The 5,254-nt window shown below is 52.1% G+C and overlaps 1 protein-coding gene across 1 annotated transcript in view; it reads right to left on the bottom strand.

The window, feature by feature from the left end:
* KIAA1024 (KIAA1024 ortholog) overlaps nucleotides 1–5,254 on the bottom strand; it is a 21,282-nt gene that overhangs the window by 11,630 nt on the left and 4,398 nt on the right. The gene's annotated exons all lie outside the window — the stretch shown is intronic.

Genomic DNA, 5,254 nt, shown 5'->3' with positions numbered 1-5,254 from the left:
CTTGAGCCCAGGAGTTTGAGGTTGCTGTGAGCTAGGCTGAAGTCACGGCACTCTACTCAGGGCAACAGAGCGAGACTCTGTCTCAAAAAAAGAGTTAACTCAGTCCACACAGGTGCAGCCCATGTTCTAGGAGACCCAGATATTATCTTTGGATTAAATTTTAGCCTCGAGGTGATGGGCTCTGTCTCCCCCGAGGGCAGCCGCTCCCATGGGCTGCTGCAAACTCCAGCCTCGCTTCTCCCCACGAATGTCTGCAGGGATAGGCAGGTACCAGTGGTTTGCCTGTCCTTGTGTGGAAAAGGAAAAAAGCCTTCACAGCTTCTGTTCATGCCCAGAATAAGTCCTGGGAAACCCACTTCTCTGCATGCAGCGCCACCCGCCCTGCCCAGCCGTGGCACCGTCTGGTCAGGGTGTTCTGGGTCAGGATGTTCCGGCTTGCTGGCGGTAGGGACAGCCTGGCACGCTTGGGCTTCAAGTAAACAAACGGGCACAGAAGTCCGAGCAGGACGGATGGATGTGGTCAGGGAACAGCAAGGGCTCACGCACGTCACGTTTGGGGTTTCGGCGGCACAGATCACTCTCATAGGTTCCCTTTTCTTTAATCCTTGGTGACGGCCTCGCGAGGCCTCCTTCGCTTGTGCTATTTCTCTCTGACACGAGCCTGGAGAGCTTAAGGGTCTGGCGGCGACTGGGGGCCCAAGATTCAGAGCCCGGACGCCCCGCGCACCCCGAGCCCCGCCCGGCACCTCCCCGGGAAACCCAAGCTTTGCCTCCCCGCGAGCTTTCTCAACTCCCCATCCTGGGTCAACAGAATCATTTGGAAAACCAAGGCCCAGTGTCCCCTGAAGTGAATACAGGAAACACAGACAATATGGTAGACCTGAGTCATTTTATGTCAAAACTGAAACCGAAGGGTCTGCGGAAGCGGGCGCGTGGACACGCGTGTGCACAGGCGTGCGAGGTGGTTGCTCACCGCAGGGCAGCGCCGTGCAGACTCTGCGGCACGCCAGTGAGGACCAGCGTGAACGGGGCAGAGGCGGGGGGCGGGCTGATTAGAAAACGCGTCTCCAGGCTCTGTCCAGGGCAGTGGGTCCAGCCTGCGGCACGCAGCGGCTGGCAGGCCGTAGGGGAGGAAGCACCTTCATTCTACAGATGAGGAAACTGAGGGACCAACAGGTAAATAACCTCACAACCCAGAGGTGACCTGGGTCGCCCCGGGTCCAGCGTGGGGCTGAGGGCCCAGTCGGACGCCAACCTGGGTGTCCTGACACCGTCGAGGCAGTGCCAGGCTCAAGCTCGCGCAGGAGGAGCACCCACCAGCCGACGGCGGCATGGGCGGGGCTGTGGACAGCCACCTGCGCAGCCGGGCTGTACGCGAATGACACACAGCTCAGAGGAGGCGGCACTGATGCCCCTCAGTCTATTCAAGACAAGCCCGGAAAACGAGGGAGCAAGGCGCGCGCTCCGAAGCCACACCTGGCGAATCCAAAGCCCAGGCTCCTCCTCGGCGACGAAAGAGCAGGGTAGAAACACCAGCCCTGAATCTCTGGGGACTGAGCAAAACTGCCGTGGTACATACATGTGCGTGCACACGCAGACAAACACAGTTTCACACACAGACTCACACAGACATGCACACGCAGCCTCAGGCTCACACAGCCACACAAATGCTCACAGACACACTTTCCTACATGGACACGCACCCACAAATACACACACATTCACACCAGACCTACACACACACCCATGTGTGCACACAATTCACACACATCACACGCACACACCCACAAACACGCGGACACGTCTGCAGAGCACCCATTCACAAACACGGATACACACACCCCAGATGCACCCCCAGCCACGCCCTTTCTCTCCTGAGCATCGCTCAGCTCTGTCCTCAGGCTGGAACGCTCTGAAGCTCTCAGCGCATCCTGATGCACAAAGACGTGCTCCAGAGCCTTCTCCTGGGCACCCAGTGGGTGCAAGAGTGGGTGCTAAGCACAGCTCAGAGGTGAGGCTGCTTCCTCCATACGGCCCATTTCACAGATGAGCAAACGGTCTCAGAGCAGAAAACGGTCTTTGGCATCAGGGCTGGATGGGACCACAGTGAACACCCAGCCTCAGCCCCTCATTTTATGGGCAAGAAAACGGGTCCAGAGAGTGATGTGAGTTTCCAGGGGCACAGGTGGAGGTGGCGGCAGAGGGAGCACAAACGAGTGCCCGGGAGCCCAGGCGGGGGAGGTGAGTTCCAGCCACGGGGAAAAGGCCAAGCCGGCTCCACAGAGGAGCTGCCGTCTCGGTGGCCTCAAAACCACAGAGGGGTGGTCTGAGGGTGTTCCAGGCGGAGGGCAGGGGTGCGAGGTGCAGGGAGGCTGGGCGGAGGCTGTGTCTGGCCAGGATGCAGAGAGGGAGGTGGCGCTGGAGGATCAGGTACGACGATTTAGATGGGGCATGCGTGGTCTGGACATGCCCCCACCAAAATTCAGGTGTGGCTAACATGACGGCAGTAAGAGGCGGGCCCTTGAAGAGGTGACCAGGCCTCCCTCACAAATGGGATCAAGGCCCCCCCTGAGAGAGGCTTCCAGCAAAACTGGCTCTTCCGCCGTGCGAGGCCGCGGCACGAAGGCCCCCGCCAGACACTGGCGCCTGATCTGGGACTTCCCAGCCTCCAGAACTGTGCACAATAAACGTCTGTTCTTTATACGTTACCCAGGCTCGGGTATTCGGCTATAGCAGCACACACAGACTGAGATAGGGCCGTACACTCGACTCCGGGATGGGAGTCGAGACTGGACTGCAGGGCATGGGAGCGGGGGCACGGACAGAGCAGGAGCGGAGCCGGGCGGCAGGGTGAAGGCAGCACCCAGCCTACAGGGTGCCCGGCTGATCTCAAAACCTCCTACGAGCGCAGTCAAGGGGAGACGTGTGGGCTCTTCTCGCTCCTGCCCTGTGGTTCTCCCCGCTAGACAAGGGTCTGTCGCGTTGGGAAGCAGATGCTCGACTGCCCTTGCATCACCCTGTGGCACGTTGCTCACCTTTCGGGCCACGCTCCAGCGTGGTAGACGTTGTTGCTGTCCAGGCTACGGGCTAAGCCGAGTGTCCACCCTTTCAGTCTTACGCATTTTTAACCGTTCACACAGTTGACATCTAACGTTCATCAAAGCAGATCGGACGAAAGAGGGATGTGATTTAGGGATATAACTTGCAGTGCTGCTGCTTGAGTCTCTGCACAGAAGATAAGCTCTCTGAATTTCACTTCCACCCACCCCCTTAATCTTCCCTTCTCCACCAAGCCCCCCAATCTGATAAGAATGAGCGATATAAAACTTGAACTGTATTAGCAAAACTCAAGCTTTCCCTAATACCGTAATACGTTGATCTCGCAAAAACCGAAATGAAGTGCAGAAACACAACATGGCCACGATGCTCTCACTTCACGATGACAAACACTGCAGGAGAATTTGTCTGCAGTGTCCGTGCAATTCCTGGCTTGGTGTTGGCCTGCTGGTTTTGAATTTTGCCTTTTCTCTGTTCCAGGGTGGTGGCTGCTACTATGATTTAGTGAAACTGTAATAGGAGAAGCATCAATCTAGGAATCTAAAAAATTGCGACCGAGAGTTTCCTGTTGTTGCCTCTAATGAGATTTCGGACTGAAGCGAGAACCTTTCACTCCCAGAGACGGCCTTCCTCCACAAAACTGCTAAAGAGGGAATCCAGGAGCTGAAAAGGGGGTTATGCTTCCGTTTGTCAACATATATCCCTGTGCAGCTCAGCCCCAGCGCAAAGCCCTTGATTAAGAAGTCGAGAAATTAGGAAGCGATTTCCACATCTGGCAAGAAGGTAAGCTTAAGAAAACATGAAAAACCTCCCATTATGAACACCTAGAAATGCTGGATAAATGGATTGTTTTTCCTTAACAGGCATAGCTAAGCTTGCAAGAGGACAAGCTGCATGCCCAGCGCCAGATACGGAGAAGGGACAGAAAGTCATGGAAGCAAGCAGGAGCCGGCGCTGCAGCTGCCCTGAGCGTGGGGGGCGTGTCCTGCCACGGGGCAGTGGGGGAGGCCTCCATGAGGTGGAGAGCACGAACACAGACGTCTCCGTCAAGCTGGGACCCTTGAAGGACTATTCTCCAGCTCTAAGTGAAAGGATGAAATAGAAAAAAATCTGCTCATCAGCGCAGCAAACAAGGACACTTGTCAGCCTCTACTTGGGCTCTAGGTTAAAGAAAGTAAAAAATTACCCCCTTAGAAATACAAAACAAGGCCAACATCTTAAATATTTTAGGGCCCAAATTTACATTTCCACATGGTGCGAAGACTCTTGAGCTAAGAAATTGATGTAAAAACTGGTTCCGTGCTGATAACATCCCTGGGTGAAGCAGAAGTTAAGTGCAAAACTGCTCTGAAAAATGAAAGGGGCACAGGGGCCCCACAGAGAAAAGGAGCCACACTGAAGTTGAATTATATTTTTAAAAATTACAACACACAAGAGAAAATATTCTACTATGAGTAAGGTCAGCAGACGAAAAATAACCAGCGGGATTAGAACTTCAAGAAATTCACAAAATGGAACCACAATCTACACAAGGTATGAATATATTGTAAATAAGCAAAGATATAAAAATTATAGGAAATCCAAATAAAAGAAGACACCGGGAGAAAAGAACATGCAGAGCTGGAAAAGAACTAAGGAGTCCTTCTAGGGAAAAAAATCAAAGTAAAAAACACAAAGGACAGATTAAATAAAAGTGAATCCAGAGGAAAAAAACAGATGTAAGTGATGAGAAAATTAGTGAACTGGAAGACAGATCTAAGGGAATTTAGCACGATGTGGCACAAAGAGATATGAAGATAAAAAATATGAAATTGAGCTTTAGAAACACGAGTGGAGAAGGGCAGGTTTCAGCAAATACCTATCTGGAATTCTAGAAAAGAGAACAGCAGAAAGACAGTAATCGAGGCGATGATGTCTAGAAATGTTCCACAATTAAAAATATGAATCTTCACATTCAAGGAGCAACATAAATACTAAATAAGATATAAAAAAATGAATTCCCCCTTAGATACCTACACACATCATGTTGAAATGGAAGAATACCAAAAAGAAAATCGTGCCTAAAAAATTGAATTACCTAAAAAAGAATAAAAATAAAAACATAATCGAGGCGATGATGTCTAGAAATGTTCCACAATTAAAAATATGAATCTTCACATCCAAGGAGCAACATAAATACTAAATAAGACATAAAAAA

This window comes from Propithecus coquereli, unplaced genomic scaffold (assembly GCF_000956105.1).
Source record: "Propithecus coquereli isolate 6110/MARCELLA unplaced genomic scaffold, Pcoq_1.0 Scaffold634, whole genome shotgun sequence".
In the NCBI taxonomy this organism is placed as follows: domain Eukaryota; kingdom Metazoa; phylum Chordata; class Mammalia; order Primates; family Indriidae; genus Propithecus; species Propithecus coquereli.
Note: the sequence above shows the minus strand (reverse complement) of the source record. Positions and strands in the feature narration are given on the sequence as shown.